Source organism: Canis lupus, chromosome 7 (assembly GCF_011100685.1).
Source record: "Canis lupus familiaris isolate Mischka breed German Shepherd chromosome 7, alternate assembly UU_Cfam_GSD_1.0, whole genome shotgun sequence".
NCBI lineage: Eukaryota > Metazoa > Chordata > Mammalia > Carnivora > Canidae > Canis > Canis lupus.
In genome coordinates, this window is record NC_049228.1 from 48,948,459 (window position 1) to 48,970,778 (window position 22,320).

At 39.6% G+C, this 22,320-nt stretch overlaps 1 long non-coding RNA gene across 20 annotated transcripts in view; it reads left to right on the forward strand.

Annotated features, from left to right (window-relative positions):
• Positions 1-22,320, forward strand: part of LOC111096759 — a 91,853-nt gene that overhangs the window by 43,501 nt on the left and 26,032 nt on the right. For 18 of the 20 annotated variants that reach the window (XR_005362446.1, XR_005362454.1, XR_005362453.1 and 15 more), the window contains 4 exons: positions 2,493-2,587; positions 7,373-7,543; positions 9,735-9,844; positions 16,828-16,925. This is a non-coding gene — a long non-coding RNA (uncharacterized LOC111096759). Of the gene's footprint in view, positions 1-2,492; positions 2,588-7,372; positions 7,544-9,734; positions 9,845-14,096; positions 14,203-16,827; positions 16,926-22,320 lie in introns of all 20 variants that reach the window. The other 2 variants (XR_005362457.1, XR_005362462.1) reach the window with 2 other exon arrangements.

A 22,320-nucleotide genomic window follows, 5' to 3' on the forward strand; every position in this document is an offset into this window, starting at 1 on the left:
GTGTACAAGAAATTCTGCAATAGAATCACCTGCCTCAAATAATGACTAGTTTAGTTATTGATAAGGCTGGGGACAATAACTCCCTGAAATCTATGCTGTGACATTTCTCATAAGCCATATCTCCAACAAGTTGCTGCTTCAAAACCATTTATTAGTGAAGAGGTGTATCCTGAATACAATAATTTCCCAATAAAAACCACAGGTATCAGACTGAACGGATGCAAGCTGATGTAAATATAATGTTATGTTTTCCATAATCATGGCGGATTATTTGGTTAGTATTGAAATTTAGACTTTAATTTTCTGCCATGACCAAAAGGAAATTTCAGCCAAATGTGACAGAAACCCAGGAGGCTCTGCTTGCCACAGGTGTTTAATCATCAGGGATGCTCTTGGGGAATAACACTGATGGCTGGCAGGCCAGTGTCTACAGATGGGGAAAAGCTAGTGGGGGGTGGGGGAGAGGCAGGTTAGAAAACTATCACAATCTGGACAAGCTCCAAAGAAAATCTCATCTCTCATTTCACACCTTTGCTATTTGCTGTCAGTCTCTCTGCAAAAAGCGTTATTACTTTGCAGTGCTCAACAGGGGTTGATGGGCAACCCTGACGTTTCCCCTCAGCTTCACTGCCTTATGGATAGACTTCTTCATTAAAGCCTGTACCACACTTCTCTTGGTTTAATGGACATAAATATAGCTACTCAAAGAGGGGAAACACTTTCCTATCCATGAAGATATTATATCCCAGAGACAAAAGGAAAACCTGCTAATTGAGAATCGCACTTTGGTTTAATTACACAGATGCTAAAATAATGTAACTGAAGCTCCTTAAAAATATAATTATCCACTATGCAATGCTTGAGAGCATGTTTTATCTTTTTGCCTTTAATGCACATGATCAAGAAAGAGCCAACAAAAGAATCATTCCTGGGTAATTTAGGAAACTGGGACATGTTTGGGTTTGAAGATGTTTTAGAAAATATCTTGCTTTTGGAAGGAATCATCAAAGGTATTTTGTGAGTAACTACACATAAAATCCTTCTTTACCTGGTTGTTCTTCAAAGACACCTGGGATTAAAATAAATAATAAATTTTAGGGTAGCTTGAAACTGTATCCAATTATCTTCTTCAATATAGTAAAGAGTGAGTACTGCTGTACATTTGAAAAGACATACTGTGTTTGTGGTATGACTTGAAGAAGGTCTAGAAAGTGCTTTTGACTGACTACATATTCTTTCCACCTTTCATTCCCTAACCTTAAGCCCCATCCTCTTGAATTTATTATTAATGCTTACTTATTATATATTTTTCAAAGTATTTGTGTAGAATGCTAATATCTCAAAACACTGTTAAACATAAACCTGATTATGTATTGTTTCCTATCACTATTTGTGTTTTTATGTATGGTACTTTGTGTTTTGATGTTTGTTTTATTTTCCTTGTAAATTTTGTCCATTTCTATAGGTGGAGTTTGACATGGGTTATGTATAGTAAACACTGCCTGATTGATGCTAACATTATGCGTTTATGATTAACTTGGTGAGCAGTGCATACTATTGCTATCCTTCTAAAAAGGATTCTCAGCTAGAAATGTATGCTGAGTTAGCCAAAGGGAGGGCTGATAAAGCCTACTTATATATAGAAATCTAGACATGGCACTAAAATCATTTTTTAGGCTAAATTTTAGCCTTCAAAAAGTCAGAAACTTCTAGACACTGGAGATGGGTGTAGCCCTGAGGAGGAGAAAGGAAGTAGGAGATGGAATACATGGAACTTCTAAGGCCAATATGAGGAGGGGGATTATGGGTGACATGGTGCATCCATTGGTTAGCCTCTTGATAAATAAGCTGCAGAGGTGGGAATATGACAGGGAGGGAATGGAGCCTGGGCTAGCTAGGTTTAAGCTGAGGGAGGTTTTGGTTCCCCCTACTCGCCCCCTCTCCCCAGTGAGGCCATAGCGCTATGAAGGAGAGCACAGGATGAAACCTCCGGCTCTGGAGTCTGAATGCCTGGACCCTAATCCTGTCTTCATTTGTCACTAGCTGCAGAGCCTTGGAAAAGTGACCCATCTGTCTAAGCCTCAGTTTCTTCCTTTGTAAAATTCCCACTGAGTTAAGTTGATAATTAGATGAAACATTCCAACGACCACTTAAAAGAGTGTCTAGCTTGTTGTGAATACTCAAAAAATTATCTGGCATCAGTTCTCCAAAGCCCTGGAGAGTTCTGCTTTGCCAAACCATGTATACATTTCCAACACTGTATGTATGGACACTCAGAAGGTGATCTGTAGCTCTCAGAACTTTGGAAAAGAAAGAAAAATTGCTCAAAGTTTTGAGGAATCTTAGATTTTAATTCAGTGTTAAGCCAGTCTGTCTGCTACATCCTTGCTCTGCTAGGAGAAGAAAAGCATCAAAGCTAAGAAATGGAGCTAGAGCTGCACTGGACAATTCACAGGTTGGATAGTCACAGATGTGTTTACATTTACATCTAGATACTACATGGCTCATTACTTCAGGGTGAGAGGCTACTGCATACATGTGCATCTGCTAATGAATCTGGACCTCCCCCAACAGACTGCCTAGACAGGTACATTTTTTTGGATGATATGTTTTTGAGTGGAATGAGGAAAGAAGAAAGGGAGGTGTGTTGTTAATTGTTAAACATCTTGAACAATCAGTATTTCCAGTTAGTATTTCCTAATTTTTATATTGATAGAATTGTGATAAAATAATGGCCAACACTTACAGAATGCTTTAGATGTATTATGTTTATTGTGAAAGAAATCAGAAGCATTAATGAAATCTTTTTTTTAATGAAATCTTCTTGAAGGTGTATTTATAAGCTCATGTTGATAATGTTAGTTATTATTCTGCCACTGTTTGACATAGGAAGTTTCTTTTTTTTTAATTTTTTAAATTTATTTTTTATTGGTGTTCAATTTACCAACATACAGAATAACCCCCAGTGCCCGTCACCCATTCACTCCCACCCCCCGTCCTCCTCCCCTTCTACCACCCCTAGTTCGTTTCCCAGAGTTAGGAGTCTTTATGTTCTGTCTCCTTTTCTGATATTGACATAGGAAATTTCTTGATAAACTTTTCTTACCAGGATTGGTTTGTCCCCTTCCAGTCTTAAACCACATGAGAATTCACTGTAAAGAAGGAGGTACAAGAGTATAAAGAAATTTTTGGGTTAAATGGACCTGGGTTGAATCTTAGTTCTACTACTTTTTAGCTGTGTAGCCTTGAACAAATTAGGTTCTCTGAGTCTCAGTTTTCTCATCTCAAGTATGGAAATATTAATACCTATCTTTGGGGTCTTCAAAAGAGAAGTAATATATTTAAAATGCCTAGAATATAGCAGACACACAAAAAAATAGCCCCTTGGTAGGTATAATTTTGATTCTTTATTGTAGTAATTCTCATGCCAGACACTAAGGATGCCTGTTAAGTCCTACTACTATGGTCCTTGCATCCCAAAAGTTACTCTCTCTCCAGGAGCAAACAGAATTATAAGCAAGTAAAGGAACAGGTTTATCAGCATTTATTATAACTTCAAAATCTTCTTTCTCCACTGTCTCATCTAAGGTCAGATCACCATCACCGCACATCTCCACTTCTCCAGTAGCCTCCCAGCTGGTCTCTCACCTGTACTTCAGTTCTCTCCAATATATTCTCCACCAGTAGTCGTCACAGTGTTCCTTTTAAATTTAAGTCAAACTTTGTCATTTCCTTGCTGAAGACCTGCCTTTAGGTGCCTTTTACTCTTGGAGATCTGGATTCTAGTTGGAGGTACTTCCCTGAACTGAATGTTACCTTTTTTCATCTGTAAAATAAGTAAATTCACCCAGATAATCTCCACGGATGTTCATGTCCAAGATTTTAGAATTCCACTCTGATTTTTTCTGGTATCAATCACCTGCCAGAACTGAAAGTACAGATTTTTATTAGTAAGTGTGATTAATTCTAGCTGCTGTAACAACCGCCTTCATTCCTTAGAGGCTTAACTAGTGGTGTGGTAGTAAAATTTAATAACTGACTATCCAAACAAAAGGGAAAAAAAAATCCTTGATTTGTGGCATTTGCTATTTTCATGGGATGAGTATACTCACCACAACTGATGTTAATATTTAAGTTACAAAGATACATCATTACATACAGAGTTGGGAAGAAATGCTATTGGCCTTTCAGAGCTGGTATGAGCTGTCTCCAAGACATTGTTGGGCTTAAGCCAGTAATGTTTATTTCTCACTTTTGTGTCAATTCAGTATGATCAGTGGGGGTGCAATGTGAGGCTGTGCTGCTCACAATCATTTGAGGGTTCCTGTTGACAGAGGCTCTGCTGTGTTCATTGTGTTGCTCCTTAGGTCATGCAGGCTGTTGGCATGTGGCTGCATAACAAAGGACAAGAGAGAGAGGATCATGGCACTTTTGGCTGTGAAACCTAGAAGTGGCAACAGTACTTCTCCCATTTTCCTTTGACTACACTCAGTCACATAACCATGTAACTGCAGGGAAGATTGGGAAATGTAGTCTTCCAGTGTGTGTAGAAGTCCATGTCCATGACAGAGACTGGCCTTGTGGTAACCAGCCTGCCCACATGTCTCATTTTTTTTTTTTCCTATACTCAAACATACCTTTGTCTTAAGGGGTAGGGCTAATCTGCCTAAGACTAAATAATCTGCTGCTAGCTGACTGTATCTTCTGTAAGAAAGAACTGAAAACTGGTACAGCCTTAAATAAGAGATATTTTTCTTATAGTTTGGAGGCCAGAAGTCCAAAATCAAGTCATTGGTAGGACTGTGCTCCCTCTGAAGGTTTTAGGGAAAAATATTTCTGCTCTTTTCCAGCTTCTGATGATTGTTGATCATCGTTGGCATCACCTAGCTTGTAGATGCATCATTTTAATCTTCCTCCATTTGTACATGCCTTCTCCTCTGTGCCTTGTGTCTCTCTGTGTCCAAATTCCCCTCTCTTATAAGGGCATCAGTAATTGGATTAGCACCTCTCCTATTCTAGTATAAACTTACTTTAACTAATTACACCTACAAAGACTATATTTTGGGAAAAGGTTACATTTACAGCTATTAGGGATTAGGACCTGAACATATAGTTTTGGGGGACACATTTCAACCTATAACATTGACCTTCTCCCCCCCCCCCTCAAAAGAGTTGGACTTTTGCAAATCTTTATAGACCTAGTGTCTATAAAGGCTTAACTAGTGTAGTTTTGGTAAATTCTAAGGCTTAGAACTCAGAACTACAAACCCAAGGTAGGGACTAGAGTTTCCTAAACTGTGAAAGGGCCAGCAGGAAAGGGGGGACAAGTTTCTACTATGTCATTTTATAATTATTTACTGTCCCCAAAATGTGCTGGGGGAAGATCTTGTGTTTCCCATGGTCTGGTTTATGGTTCTGCTAGATCCCTGTGCTCTGTCTTATAATGAATGGTCCACAGGGGACCTATATACCTACTGCTGACTGTCTCTGGGAGCTTTTGCCAATTCGTACTGTTTGAGGGTGCAGCTCTGACAACTGCTTGGGCATGTGTCTTTTTTGCATGACATCTCTTCTTAAAACAAGCAATTCAAAATCCTGTTCAGTCACTGCGGACAGAACTGACTGCTCAGTTATGCCCATTGAGTGTTGATGTGACTCTTTCTTGGCTTTGCATGAGAAAAAACAGCTATCAGTGTCCCTTCCTATATCAAATTGATACACAGTAGTTGGTAAGGACAGGAGTATGCGAATTAAAACTCCCATTTGGGAAAAGAAGGATAGAAAAACATATAAATATCATTGATCCATAGTAAATTGAAATGTCTAGGTCAAGTGTTGTGAAGTTGAATGGGGAAATTCCTGATGAGACTGGTTTATCATCTGAGAGTGTTTCCTTTTATCTCTTTGGCTATTTGCACCACTCCATGAGGGAAGGGTTTCTTTCTGCTCACTATCCTCCCTGCAACATTTGGGATGGTCAGAGTTCGTCAGAAAAGCAGAACCTGTAGGACATATAATGGAGATTTATTATTAGGGATTGATTGAAGGATGCAGTTACGAAGCTGAGAAGTCCCATGATCAACAGATCATGGACTCCTGCAACCTGGAAATCCAGACAAGCTGGTGATGCATTTCAGTTGGAGCCTTTAGGCCTGAGAATCAGGGGTGTTGATGATGTAAATTCCATTTTGAGGGGCAGTATGTCTCAGCCTAAGCAATAAGGCAGAACAAAGAGCAAAAATTCTTCCTGCTTCAGCCTTTTTGTTCTGTTTAGGCCCTTAGCAGATTAGATGATGCTAACCCACATTGGGGAGGGCAATCAGCTTTACTGAATCCTCTAATTCAAATGCTAAATCTCTTCCAGAAACACCCTTAACAGACAGCCCAGAAATCATGTATAATCATATCTGGGCATTTCCTGATTCAATCAAATTGACAGATAAAATTAACTATCACTGTAGGCACTGGGATATGTGCCCTTCTTGGGGCTGTGGAGTTGTCAGAGCCCATTTAGAAGGCTGAGGTCACAAGGGTTTTTTAAAAAGTCCTGAATGGTAGAGGGGTTGTACTCTTCTTGGTTATGGTTTATCTAGTAACACACTTCCCTTGAAAAACTAGGTAGGCTGCTGATCTGTTTGCTTAAAGTCAATCTCACATGTTAGTAACTGAGGCACCCCAGTTTCTTTCCCTAGAAAGAGTCCAGATCTACATTATTTCTTTGCTTTCTCTCACTCAATGTTTTCCTCTTTCAGCTTAATGGCGGCTACCTTGAGGCAGTTGGGTTATCTGGTTATCTTTAATCTGATTTTTTTCCAGAAAGCTTGGTCCTAGTGGGGCTCTGTTGCTCAAAGCCTTATTTGATCTTTTTTTTCCTGCTCCTTAAAACCCAAGAAGCAGTCAATATTTGTAATCCAAGGTCCCATATTACTGGACTCTCTCTATTCCTTTTTCTTTTCTCAAGCTGATCAATTTTCTCCTGAACTTTATTATAATTTCACTTTATTATAATTTCTAACCAAATTCAGCAATAATTGTAAACACATACTAACACCCTACTCTCCTTCAAACTGCTTTACCTAGTGACAGGCTCAGTAGGTGTGAAATCTTCTTGTCAGGTTGTTGCACATGTGGCCTTTGCATAGCGCAAATCATCATCTTTCTAGACTCTAATATCATCTCCACCTGACTTCTCACTCAGTACAATGCATTTTTGGTCTTTGTTATAATAGCATTCCATTTCAAAGTGTCCATTTCCATACTAGAATAACTAGTGCTACCTATTGTGGGGGGGAAGAAAAACCAAAACAAACAAACCTCTCCAATTTTTGGTGGATTAACACATTAAACATTTATTCTTTATTCTGATTGGCAGGGGAAGCCGAGATACGGGGCTCTGCTCCACATGGTTAGTCAAGCACTCAAGGTCCTTCCATCTTTAGTTACTGTCATCATCAACATGTAGCTTTTCATGCTCACTGTGTTCACGATGCTTACCACTGAAAGAGGAGAGAAGACCCACCTGCTCTTAGCCATCACAGTCTGTGTAAGTCACCAGTTTTCCTTACATTCATTTGGCTCCATTGAGACACAGGAAGCAGGGAAATGTAGTTTTGCTATGTATCCAGAAAGAGGGAAATGCATTTGGTGAGCATCTAGAATGGTGTCTGCTAGTGATATAATTGTTTCTTTACTTTTTAAAAAGTAGTTTCGCCCTAGGTCATTTCTGAAGAAGGCAGCATTAGAAAAAAAGAGTGAGAAGTGTTGACCAGATAAAAAGAACCTAAATCAGAATGACCCCAGTTCAATACAACTAACATTTATTGGGTATTTACTTTTTTTCCTAACTTTCGTCTAGGTCGCTTTGATTTTACTGAGTCGCTTCTAGTATAGCATCTCTAAATGTCAGCTAGAGACTAAACATGGAAGGCACTTCATGATTATGCCACTTGGTGTTCTGTTGTTTTTGGGTGTAGAAATAAATCTTACCAAGGTGTTAGGATAATATATATATTTTTTTTATCACAAGGGAAATTTCTCCACTGATTCTTTATTCTTTAATTCATTTGGCTATTAACCGGAAATGTAAGAGACAAATATTATTTATAAATGAAATCCTTTTAGGCTCAGCTGTAGCTATGTCTTGTCCTGCAACATAGCCACATAGTGTCCAGGTATTAGGACATTATGATAACCAGATACTCACTGGTTGAAGCTGAGCTGAATAATGTATTAGCACGGGATCATGTCTTACCCTCCCCACTCCATTGAGTGAAGTGCTTTGTTTTAAAAACCTCCTTTGGGAGGCTTCACAAACAACTGCTATTTAGCTCCTAGATTCCAAAGATGATAGACAGAGGCCTTTCCCTGCAGGTATAGATAGCTTACCTTCTGATGGTGGAATCTGATTATTGGACCCTCCCTGCAAATGACCCTGTCTAAAATCAAACAAAAATCGGAGATATTGAAAACCAAGCAAGAAAACACTTAGAGTCTAGCAAAATTCAAATTAATGCTGACCTCCACTAGCAGAATATATAAAACGGTATACTTATTAAGAGGTGCATTTGAGCCATTTGGGGTTGAGAACTTTGCGTTGCTGATTTTGAAAGAAAGGAAAAAAAAGCAAACCCAGGCAGCTGCCCTAGTTTCTAGTTGGACACTAGAGTATTTACTTAGCACAGAACCAGTCAGAGCTAATGGTTCTGAGTGCCTCTAATGGGCCTCAGGGTTGAGCAGAGCCAGTTTTGGCAAGAGCAGAGATGTATGCCCATCTGAGAATGGGCATATCTCCTCAGGTGGGACTTATACCATCTTCTCTCTCCCTCTACCCTCCCTCCTCGGGAGCTTTCAGCTCCTCCCCACAGAGTGCGTGTGCATGCTTCCAAAGCTCAAGAGTTTGGATCGATACCTCAAAGTTTGGAAGTTTATGAAATCTTCCAAATTGGAATGAAAACATCTCTCTGGGTATTCTGCAGTGCTAGTAATTGGAAATGAAACATCTGAGTGAAGGCAAAGCATTCCCCAGACCTTCATCTTATTTCCACTCAGATGTAATCCAAAATTAACACTTGCTCCAGACACCCAGCCTATTAGCACCCGGAACGATTCCTCAGCTTCAACAAGAAGGGCAGAGGCTGGGGGCCTGAGTGAGTGGTGAGGGGCTCCCCCACTTGGAATTCCACCCTGGTAACCCAACAAGAGACACGCATTACCATTTAATTATAATGATGGAACAGATGTGATAACAAGGTTGTCTTCTCTGGCTCTGTTCCTGATGTCACCACAAGGGTTTCCAGTTGTTGCTCTTTCTCATTTTGCGCTTCCTCATTAATCTCAGCTCCTCCAGCTGCCTCCTGCTCTCTTCCCTGACATGTCTGGTCGGCCTTTGTGCCAGGCGATCACAGCCTTTCAGAGAAGTGGCTGCATGGGGCTGGGTCTTTGCTTAGTTTGCTTCCAGCCATCTGTGCCTTCCTGCAGGCAACCTCGTGCTCCTCTCGAAGCCCTGTGACTTCATCTTCACCAAATTATTGCATTTAAAAAAAGATATTTCAAACCCAAATGATTCCTTTGTGGTATCCATAAAAGACCATTTCCTTTGTATTCTGTGACTGTTATTTGGAATTTGCTCCTCATTAGGTTCTTGACCGCCTCATAGCTCCCTCCTCACTCTTGTCTGTTTTCCTAAATCCCAACTTGAATATAGTTATAATTATTGATTTTCCCTCAACATTCAGGCTTACCAAACCCAAAATCAGAAACAGATTAATGGATTCATTAATTTGACATAAGCTGGAATTTTGTATCTCTTCCTGTGAGAGTGAAACCTGAGGATGAAATTGATTTGGTAAGTTTTATATAAATACTTAACAAAATGTATGGTGTTTGAGATTTTGAACACAACTGGGCATGTGTACATTTTCCAGTTTTGGGTTTCCTAGCCTTTGTGGTATAGACAAGTGGTGAGCTATTAGCAAATTAAAATAGGGTATATATAAGCTCTTTGTTGAGAGAAGACATGTGTTTTTCTTTCTCATGTTATTCCCAGCACTTGCCATATGATAACTAATTCTACAATGAATAATAGTAAACTTCTACATTTTTTGAGCAGTTAATATATGCCCAGTACTGTGCTAAGCTTTTTATGTATAGAATCTCATGACACCTCTCTAAAGCAGGTCCTGTTCTATCATTCCCATTTTACAGATGTGAAAACTGAGGCCCTAGAGAGCTAAGACTTGCCAAAGTTATAAAAAAGGTATTGTTGGAGGCTGACTGGGAACCCAGGCAGGGTTATTTCAAGACCTGGTATCTTAGTCATTATACGTGTATATTTTTCCCCCGCAAAAAGCAAAATATCTGTGAAGTTTATCGTCTAAACATGGAAGCAATGCTCAAGCACCATAGCTAAGAAGTCTGTAATGTGATGTAGGTGACCATAATTATAAGGATCTGGAGACACAAATGGGTGTGTTTTCCAGTTTCTTACAGGAGGATGGATGCAGGGAGAGAGAGTACTGCAGGTAGGGTAGCACCTGATGCACAGGGAAGGGCCTTTGATTGCAGAGGATGGGAATGGGATTGCCGTTCCTGTGTTTACCTGTGGCTTTGCACAGGGAGTCAGACTCCTGGACGTTTCTGAAGACATGTTAAAGCAATAGAGAGAGCCACAGATTTGAGAACTAGATTATTCTTCAGATTATAGATTATTGCTGCCTATTTCCTAGACCAATAGCCTGACTTATGCTATGTGTGCAGTTAAAGTCTGAATACAGTGACATCTCTCAGCCTCAGGTGGTGAACCAAGGAGAGGAGCTAGAAGTCCTCGGCATTCACAGATGAGCTATTCTTCTTAAAATCCTCTGCTTGCTCTTTAAGCTGGAGCTGCAGTTTTACCCAGCAGGCACACTGGGCTGATCTGATTCTAGCTGTCTTCTTGATCGATCCCAGCTAGATCAATACAGAATGCTCATATCAGAGGTCATTCCTTAAAGCTGCAAGTTTAGGTCAAATAAAAGAAACATTATTACACATAAAAATGGAGAATTTACAGATTTTTTAGAAACAATTACATCATTGCAGAGCTGGAAAATATGAAGAATTTCAAAGAGTGACATATGTTTAGAGATATATAAACCCTTAGATAGTTAATATCAACTCCTTCTAGAGAATGTTATCCAGAGATGCACTCAGTTTGCTGATTATAAGTCAAGGTCAGGTGTAATAGTGTTGTTGCGTTTGGACCAGAGGTACCCAAGTATCAGTGATTACATATCTAGGGAGCTGTATGGTTCCAGGATCATCTATGAAGAGATGTGGAGGAGAGCCAGAAACAAAACCACTTAACCCATTTCAGTTTATTGTTGTTACAGTGGTGTGGCTCTTGGTAATTTACGAGACTGTCTGTGGGGTTCAGGAGCTCTTGAGACCTCCCGTCTAATAAAATAGCCATGTCGTTATTCCTGAGTGAAGGGACCGACATATATCAAGAAGTGCAATTTGTTTGATATCCTTTTGTACAGGAAAAGGAAAGGTTGTGGCATTTGTAGGTTAGTAAAAAGAGGGAGGAAGTTAAGGTATATAGGTATGTTGAGAAAGACTTTGCAGTTGAAAGTACATAAAGGTCCTTTTGTATTTAACATCTTGGGGGCATGCTAAAATTTCAAGTTGAAGCTGTCAGTTTAAAGTCTTAAATGTAGTCCATTGCATATTCCTTCAGGTTTTAAAGATAGCAAAACACTGCTTCCTTTCTAATAATTGGTTAAACCACCCCTTACTTGAAAAAGGCAGGCCACTTTGCTTTTCCTATTTGCAATAAAAACTATAATCCTGGTTGTGAAAGAAGGCATATGGAGGAGTCTTTATTCCCAGTGAGTTGTCCTTTTAAAATGGAATTCCCAAAAGAGGGGTTTTGTAATTACATATTGGATCATTTGATCCAAAGACTGTGTCCCTGAATGAGCAGTCTGACTCACTACACAGCTATCCCAGGAAGTGAAGATCCATTTAGTCTTCTTGTTTAATTTATAAAATTATGATTTTTACTGACAAAAAATAAGCCTGTGCTACATAAATTAATGACACAAATTTTGAATAATCTATGATCATAGGCAACAGCTAGGCCTGGATAATTTGATATAGCCCATAAAAGTAGAATTATGTCTTTATACGCTTGTGGGGTGAGTGTGTGCATATGTACTTATGTATTTGCATGTACGTATGTGAATGAGATAGATTATAAGGCTGAGGACTCAGGGTAGTACTGGTAGCATTGGGGTATCAGTTGGCATATAGAATTTTAATTAGAAAAGTTGAGATTTTCTGACTAAAAACTAGGAGTTTTTGTGGGTAGGACATAAATGTACAAATGCATGTATTGAACCATGGGCTTTTATAACAGCTTATTGATGACAGTGGTGTCACACATTCAGTACACACCTTTTCATGACAGAGTACAGAATAGCTTTCTTCTTCAAAAATATTTTTTGTCTGGCTAGAGCTTCTCTCAATAGTGCTCAGAGTTCAGTTAAGGTACAATTCAGAGTAAAGAAATCTGGCTTTTAAAGCTCTGTCTTTTCTGGTAGAAATCATTTAGTTTCTTCTCTGCTAATAGCAGTATTGAGTCACAGGGGAGTGGTTATAGGAGGAGTCTGATTGCATTCATTCCTCTTTGGGGTCCCTAAGAATGGGTATCCCTGGCATTGGGCAGAACACTAGCCAGTAACTTACATGAAGCTCAGGCATCTTTGCAATAATTCTTCCAACTGTCTAACTCAATAGCAGCCTTTGGAAGAGTATTTTTTATCTATGACAGTTGCAGCTTTCAATCCTAGATTGGATTTCTCCCTGTCCTCCCAGAAGATGTTTTAGTGATGTACCAGCTTTAGCATATGATTGGTAAGGCCTTGAAATAAATCCACAGCTAAAAGAGAGGCATGGTAGGGTAGGGTGGAAAAGGGCGTTCAAATTCACTAGTAAATCTAATACCCTGCTAACACCATTTTTAAGAAAGGAGGGACTTGTTCTTCATTTCTGTATTCTTTCTAAGTTTCTTAACTCTCTTTCTTCTCTTCTTATTGTCATTTCTCTGTAGAATCAATTAATCTGATTGGCTGTCACTGTTCTGAAATTTGTGGTGCCTGGTTGCTGCCAGGGAATTGATTTTTACATCTGACCTGGTGCATGGGACCAGTCAGTGACATGGTCTTCATGGGGTCTGAGTGTCCTCCATCCTCATTGGTACTAACTTACTGTGCCCTTGAACAAATACCTTTTCTGCTAGGACCTTAGTTCTCTTTATCCTGAAAACAATACAAAACTGGTTTTGTTCCTAAGCCACCTACCTACCAGGTAGAAAGGAGATTGAAAAATCAGACTTGGAGAACAATGAATGGGTAAGACACGGAGTGAGAAAATTACAGGCAAGGCCATGATCAATGATTGGAAGTCCACAGAGAAAAAGCAAAAGGAGAGGCAGAATGGGAAGTGCTGGGGAAATAGAGAAGGAAATGGAAGATGCATTGAGAAAGAGAACAAGTCAGCAAAAAGGAGGATGGATACAAGAGTTGCAGAGAGGGATGAAAAGCAAAATTTTCTTCAGGAGGAGCTTCTGAACCTTCCTGGGGCCATGGGACCTCTCTGGGCCACAAAGTGGCAGCCAGTGTGTCATACACAGCACAATGTGCCACACATAGATAGCACCACTTTTTATAGTGTCTGGGTTCTGCAGGGTAAGATGTGAGTGAGAGTTTTCAGGCAAATTCTGCCTTTTAAAGATGTTTTCCTATGGCCTCCTGGAAGACTGATTCTCTGAACAGAGGTATTAGATGAAGGCAGGAGCCATATCTATTGAAAAGTCCACAAAAATTCAGACTATCTGATAATACACAGAATTTTTCTGTCAATACTCAAGTGCAGCTCCAATAATAAGCCTGGCACAACAAGGGCTGTTCGTTGACCTGCCTTTGCAGAGTTATAGGCAGAGGAAGGCAAACATAGACATAGGACAAATGTGGTAGATGTCTGTGTGTACACGCATGCATGTATATGGGAACTTTTTTTTAGTTAGCTATCTTAATTCGGTAACTTTTTTTAATTAGGTAACTTAAAAACTAATGAGACAGTATGGACTTGAGATATGAGAGCTATTTTCAGAGAGGAGATGGAACATAAGAAGAATATGGACAATTTGGAATACATGGAGAGGTATGAGGTGGAGCATTCCTCCTGGTGAGAAAGATGAGGACACACCCAAAGGCATGGAAAGTCATGGCATGTATAGACGACAGTTAAGAAACTTTGTGTCTATCAAAATAGAGTAAATAGGTTCTGATGAGGAAAGAAAGTACTTAAATGTCAGGAGAAAATGTGGCATCATAAGCAAACAGGATAAAAGGAGCCTACGATTTGATAGTAGGTCAGGAGCTATAGAGCCTGTATTTCTCTCTTAGTAGTTTGCTTTGCATTTTACAAGCAGTTTTTAATTCATTTCTGGGTATAGAAAAAAGTACATTTTTTGGGTGTATAGATTACCATTATATTGATTTTGAGATCAGTAAGTGATGGCTGTTTAGACTTCATATTATTGTGAATTTTTAAGATCTAGTTAATTTTATTGTTATCAATGAAGATTGTATTCACCTGCAAGTAATACAAACCTGATTACAACCTGATTACAGATTCCTTTTTTTTTTAAAGGTTTATTTATTTATTTCAGAGAGAAAGAGAGAGAGGGAGAACATGAGATGGGGAGAGGGAGAGGAGTAGACTCCCTGCTGAGCGAGAAGCCCAGTGTCAGCTGGGGCTCCATGAGGGACTTGATCTCCTCACCGGGAGATCATGAACTGAGCTGAAACCAAGAGTCAGATGCTCAACTGACTGAGCCACGCAGGTCCCTTGATTTCAGATTCTTATTATGCAAACAAAGTCGTAGTTTTCGCACATAACAAAGGATTTCAAGGTCAGCAGTTACCAGGTTGGATCTGTGGTTTGGTGATGTCAGGGCCTAATTCTCTGTCTCGTGGCTTTTCCCTTATTGTCTGAAGATGGCTCTAGCCATTACATGCACAATCAAGACAGAAAGAAAAGAGAAAACGAAGGCCTAAATTGGATCACACAGACTCTCTAAGTCAAAGAGAAAGCTGAGAAGGGTGGTTCTTTGCTTTTCAGGCAATTCGGTGAGGTGCAGAAATGAAGAAGAGATATGGGAATAGTTTTTCATTGCCATAAACACCTATCATGATCATCTGGGTATTTAGTGATTAAAAACCTGTTGTATCTTCTAAATATGAAAAGACCTACAAAAAGCCTTTGGTGGCTCTCAATGTCCAGATTTTTTGTTTGTTTGTTTTGGGATTTTATTTAAATTCTAGTTAGTTAACATATAGTGTAATATTGGTTTCAGGAGTAGAATTCAGGTATTCATCACTTACATACAATACCCGGTGCTCATCGCAAGTGCCCTCCTTAATACCCATCAGCCATTTAGCCCACCCCCTGCCCACCTCCCCTCCAACAACCCTCAAGTTTGTTCTCTATAGTTATGAGTCTCTTATGGTTTACTTCTCTTTTTTCCCCGTTCCCCTATGTTCACCCATTTTGTTTCTTAAATTCCACATATGAGTGAAATCATATGTCTAAAGTCCAGGTACTAATATTATGTAGGAAGCTGCTGGATTTTTCAACTTTCATGTAAGAGTCATCATTTCTAATAGCTTTATAAATATTATTCATATTTCTCCCTATTTTATTTGTAAACAACTGCAATGCCAAATACAAGATTTCTTCCAAAATGCTAATAACCAGTTTTCCAGCATACTGTCTTCCCAGCAGTTTTCTGCTTTACCTCACGATCATGATCATGATCATCTTCCTCATTGTCAACATTTATTGTGCCCCCTGCATGTGAGGTCTTTTTATTTGTAATTCTCATTTTCATGATACTTCAAAGTAGTTGTTATTCCTGTTTTATAAATAAGGAAACTGAAGCTCAGATAAAAGTAAAGTGAGTTGGTCAAGGGCATATGGCTGGAAGGTGGCAGAATGAATTGAACGCTAATTCTTTTTGGTTTTTGGTTTGTTTGTGCTGACTTCCCTGTGCCCTTTTTTTTTTTTTAAGATTTTATTTATTTATTCGAGAAACAGAGAGAGGCAGAGACACAGGCAGAGGGAGAAGCAGGCTCCATGCCAGAAGCCTGACATGAGTCTGGATCCCAGGTCTCCAGGATCATGCCCTGGGCTGAAGGTGGAGTTAAACCGCTGAGCCACCTGGGCTGCCCTTCCCTGTGCCTTTTAAGGGAGTTTGCAGTTATCTATTTCTCAGATCCCATCTGGTTTAAAACTATAATTATGAATTCAGGGATAATTTTTCTTACTCTAACTCAACATTGGCTACTGATTACCTGGAGTCAGAATATAAAGGACCAACTCTAAGAGTTGCAAAAATTGCAGCTACCAATGAGATAAGCCTTGCTTCAATTATTAGGCAGAAGATAATGATTAGGTTTTTAATAACCTTAATCTCTCTTTGTCCTCTGTTTCTAGCTGCTTCATCTTGAAAATACTGTTTTTGTTCTTGATGAGAGTCTCCATCAAGAGCTTTTGATATGGGTCTTGCTTGAAAGGGACTGGTCAAATGTATTTCTATCAGTGAAGTTCCATGATGTGTCTGGAACAGTGGTTCTCCACACACACACGTTAGAATCACCTCAGAAACCTGAAAACATAACGAGAGCTTGCACCAGCCTCCAGATATTCTGATTTAAATGGTGTAGAGTGGAGTCCAGGCATCAGTATTTAATATGGTTTGTTGTGTTTTGTTTTGTTTTTTAGCTCCCCAGGTGATTCTAATGCTCAGCTTGAGTAGAAAACTACTGGCCTAGATGATTAATAGAGGCACTAATGGAGGAGAAGGAAGAGAAAGCCCCAGAGTGAGTGGTCCTCAAACTCTTTGGTCTATGGACTATTTTATGAGGGTGTTGAAAGAAGTGGGTCTCTTTAGAATTCATAGAGAAAATTGCCTGGCTTTTGATTAGACACTGATGAGTGAAAGGATAAGCAAATGACTAACGAGAGGGAAGTTATATGTAGAGGGTAACTTCATTGTGTGTTTCCATGATGCTCTTATAGTTTTTTAAGTATAATCATCCAAATTTACCAGTGAAAAAGGTAAGATCTTTTGGGATAAATACATTAAAGAGACTGTAATTCTAGTGTGTGGCAAAACTTGAATTAGAATTTTGATCTGCTAAGACTTAGTCCAGATTCTTTCTTATTCTGGAGATCCTGGAAAACACCCTAGTGGAGAAATCATGCTTGATGAACATCCCTGGGAGATTTCATGGAATGCATAGATTTATATTCTTGGGGTAAGAATAATTGATCTGATTTGGTCCCGAAATTTCATTTTGTAGGAGCTCTGTTCCGAACAATTTTCTCCTATCAGTGAGAGAAGCCTATTATGTCCTTAAACACAACATGGTGTCAGCGTAGATGTTTGCTGTGGCTATTCTTAATTCCCTAAGCCTAATGTATTTCCTTTCTGTTTAATGGTAGATGCCCCTTTGTTTCCGAAAGCCCATTTCTTACACTTTTTTTTTTTCAGTTTTCGAGTTTGATCCATCTGAAATCTATACATTATTTCACAGACATCAGTGGCTTTTTTCCAGGTTAAATTATTTAATGGCATTGTTTCATTGAAGGCTTCAGATTAGCTGCTGACACTTATTGGCAGAAAGAAACACGTTTTTCCATTGGGATAAAACATATTTTGTATTAGAGAAAAGAGCAACTGAATTGAGTTTCTGTCTTCTAAATCTTAGTTGTGGCAAATGAAGACATCTGGTGCTTTAAATGACAATTTACCTTTGTATCAAAATTAAGCATTAGTCACCCAACGTATATTTTCTCTTTCTCCCTCCTTCCCTCTTGCCGTTTCACTCTCCTGTTTTCTTTCCTCTTACCTTCTCCCCTATCCCCTATCCCTTCCCCTCTCTCTTGCCCTAGATCCCAACTCCCCTCCTCCTCTCACCTCATTCATTTTCTCTTCTCTTTCTGCGCTTGCTTCCCCCTCTTTTGCCTTTTCTAACTTACTATATTTTGGTTAGCTTATCTTCTCATCTTCTGAGTCTTTTCCTCTGGGTTTTGAGGTTTTAATTCCAAATGCCACTCATCTCGTGGAGTGAATAAATCAGGCATCTGAAAGGAAAGAGGGGAAAAATGAGGTTTGATTTCATTTCTCTTTCTTTTTCTGCCAAGAACTTTCCTTGGGAATTTTACAGAAAGAAATGGAAAGAACATAAACTTTGCCTGTTTTACTATCCAGGTGAGGAAATGGGTGTGAGGAGGTCAGCAGCTATCTGGGTGCTCCTGCCTCCCCATCATAGAAGCATGCAACTGCAATTAGGCATCTGTTTTCCTATCTTTTCTAGACATCTATCTGCCTGGAATGCCAGGCACTGCATTGGTATAACACTGTTTTATATATTTGCCAAAATAACTCAGAGCTACTATCTGACCATTTATCATCATCAGTAACCTCTCTGCAGTATATGCCCATTTTCCAGATCAGGTCAGTGGTCTGAGCATTGGTAGGATGAATCTTCAGCTGTTAGAGAGAAGAGCAGTGCTATATATTACAGAGCCTGGGAATTAGGGTAAACATGAGCAGTCTTGAATAGTATCCTTTTGGATGCCAAGTCCAAATGGGGCAAATGAGTTGAGGAAGAGCAAAGCCGAGGATGTTTGGAGCATGCTGCTCAGAGAAGAGGGGGCCAGGAGGAGAAAGAAGAGATCAGGAGGAATTTTCTCACGTTAATGTCATAATGCTGGAGGCTCCTTAGAGCCTCCTGTGTGCCTGAATGTGTAAGAGGTCAGGTTAACAAAGAACAACCAGGCAAGACCACCTATTATGGTGGGATCATGTGTGCCTTGAGAAAATGCTTGGCAACAAGCTAAATGAGGCTGAGTTGAAACCACTCTCAGCTCTCTGAGGTGGGCTATAGTTCTAGAGGGAGAAGGACCTTTTTCTTAGCAGAAAGGTCATTTAGGCTTACCTGATCAGATGTTGCACCTTGAACTCCGGTAACTTATCTGACCATAAGGATTTCCTAGTACATAAGAGTGGGGGCGCAAGACCCTTGATTTTTAGACTGACTTCATGGGTTTCTTCTACCTGCTGCTGTCCACTAGATAGCACTATGTATTATAATTGCAAAAAGGATGAAATGCAAAAAAAAAAAAAAAAAAAAGTGGTAAGCTTTTCTTTTCACAATGGTTTGAGAGGACAACCTCAGAAATTTCTTTTTTTTTTTTTTTTAATTATTTATTTATGATAGTCACACACACACAGAGAGAGAGGCAGAGACATAGGCAGAGGGAGAAGCAGGCTCCATGCACCAGGAGCCTGATGTGGGATTTGATCCCGGGTCTCCAGAATCGTGCCCTGGGCCAAAGGCAGGCGCTAAACCGCTGCGCCACCCAGGGATCCATGTAGCAATCTTGTGGAGACCAGGCATTTTCTGTGCCTGATTTAACCAAACACTTCTCAGTCACATCGTGCTAAAGACAGGACACGAATGCTAGGCTACAGCATCTTCGTCTTAAGGGTACCGCCACCTCCGCTTCACCGGGATTTTTCAGAACTTGCTTAACCATGGATGTAGTAATTGAAATCAATTATTCATTCCCAAGAAAGGAGCTGAGTAAGTGGGAGTACAGGGAATAGAAGTGGAGGTTATCACCTCAGCACTGACAGGCAAGAAAATAGCATGAAAGCTTTCTTGAATATAATGAAAAACGAGTATTTCAGGGAGTGATGAGTGGCCCTTTTTTGGATCCTTTATTCCAAATAAAGTGAAAATAAAGAAGAGACCAGGGATTGGGGAGATAGAAGGGGAGCTGGCAAGAAACAAACCAAGAGCATTCTTCATAGTATCTGTTTAGCACAACAAATTGAGGTCAGATAACAGCTGAAAAATAGTCATTACAAAAATTGAGTTGGATTCAGGAATTAGGAGTTCTGTAACCCATAGCTGAATCTACTTTGGAGATGTCAGCTCTCTCATCTTTAATATAATGTGTAATGTATCTGTGGAGCTACAGCTGTGCAAAAGGAATAATGCCTATCTGGCTGCTGTGCAATCATCATGAGACTCAGTAGAGAGAATACATTCAAAAGCACATTGGAAAATATAGTAAACTACTGTGCAAATAAAGGCATTTATATAATTGTATAAATTCCCTTTTTATTCCCAGACTCTTTTCTAAGCCCATTAGTCTTATGCCCTTTCTCCTGCTTTCCATATTTTTTCCCTTTATCTAAAGACTACAGTTATCTGATTTGAGGAGTTAGTGTTTGGCAGATAGATAGCCAAGCTCTTACACATGACATGCTCATCAGGAGAAGAAAATGAGGACAATATGGACCACCTTCTTTGAAGTGAGGGACCACGGAGGAAATCCACTCACTTATTAGTATATAAGTTTATTTATTCATCACTTATTTGCAGAGGGTCCACTGTATCACAGGCACTGCACTAGATACTTAGGATGTGGCAATGAATAATGCATAGTCATCCTCCTGAGAATGTCAGAGTCTGGTACTTTCTTGGAGGTCTTCCTGGAAAAATTCATATATTTTCTAAGAAAAGTCCAGAAATTTGCTAGGCTATGTAGATATCTTTTTTTTAATATTTATTTTTATTTATTTATTTATGATAGAGAGAGAGAGGGAGGCAGAGACACAGGAGGAAGGAGAAGCAGGCTCCATGCCAAGAGCCTGATGTGGGACTCGATCCCAGGACTCCAGGATCGCGCCCTGGGCCAAAGGCAGGGGCCAAACCACTGAGCCACCCAGGGATCCCCTGCTGAGCCACCCAGGGATCCCTATGTAGATATCTTTTAAGCAGAATATGTGTATTGTTTTAGAGGAATAGACTTTCCTTCATCAAATGTAAAAGTGATTGTATGTATTTGTATTTATTGTCTCTTTCTCTCCTGGAAGCAAAATACTGATAATTCATGCACCTAGGGAGGGAACCCAGATTTTTATTATATTCTTTGGAGGTTAAACAGTCACTGTGTTGGGTTGTACTGTAGAGACAAAACTGTGCCAGAAAGCTAGAGATGGTTAGGAGCAACCTAATTACATGGGCAAGGCAAGAACGCAAGGATGGAATAAGTAGAAAGTTGGCTAGGAAGGGATATGGATGAGTGGAGTAAGGAAGGAAAAATCTTAGAGTAGCAGGCGAGATAGAGAGTTTAGGAAATTAAGGAGAGGAACATGTATTAAGATATCGATGAATCTGCTATGGATGGGGTGACTCTTAAAAGATACCAAACATGACATTTAGTAAATGCTTCCTGAGCCAAATCGCACCATTCAGAAGAACTCAGATTATGATAATATCTGTGCCAAAAGGAAAATATTTTCAGTTGCTTTGTCTGAGTTTTTACCCAGATTTTCATCTCTACCATAAATAGATTAATCAATAGCAAGTTAAATCAACATATATTTAGTGAAAAGTTCTCTGTGTAAGAGGTTTGGGGTTCAAAGATAATAAGATATGAGGTTTTTCCAGGGCACCTGGGGGGCTCAGTCGGTTAAGTCTCTGCCTTTGGTTCAGGTCATGATCTCAGGATTCTGGGATCAGCCCTGAGTGAGTACCCTGCTTACTGGGAAGTCTGCTTCTCCCTCCCCCTCCCCCTCCCCCTCCCCCTGCTATGTTTGTGCTCTCTCTTCCTCACTCTCTTTCTCTCAAATAATAAAAATAAAATCTTTATTAAAAAAGATTTGGGATTTTTCAAAGATGAATCAAAGTTTTGGGGCAGATGCTGCCTTCGGAATACACACAATGACAGAGCAAATGTGACATACAGAAGAATGACACTGCAGAACACAGGAAGCCATGAAAGAGGTATGTTTAATCTGTGAGGGTTCAAAGAAAGCAATGATCACTTGAGTTGAGAATTTCAGGGAGAATTAGGAAAGGCACATGAGGAGGTAACGTTTGACCAGGAAAGTTATGAGATGATAAGAAAATGAATGTTTCGTATGAAAGAAACAAATTGTACCAGGAAATTGAAGGAAATGTGGCACATAAATAGGAAACTGAGCTCTGTGAGGGCAGTAGGGGGAAATTAAAGTTGGAAACGTCATTTGGGACTTTAGTTATAAGGTATGGAGTGACTTAAAAGCTATAAGCTTTGTACTTTATAGCCAACAAGGAGCACTTCACAATTTTTTGCCTATGAAGGTAATATTATAACCACATTTTTGTGTCAGAGATATTAATTCAGTCATCAATCAATGGTTATTTATTGGTT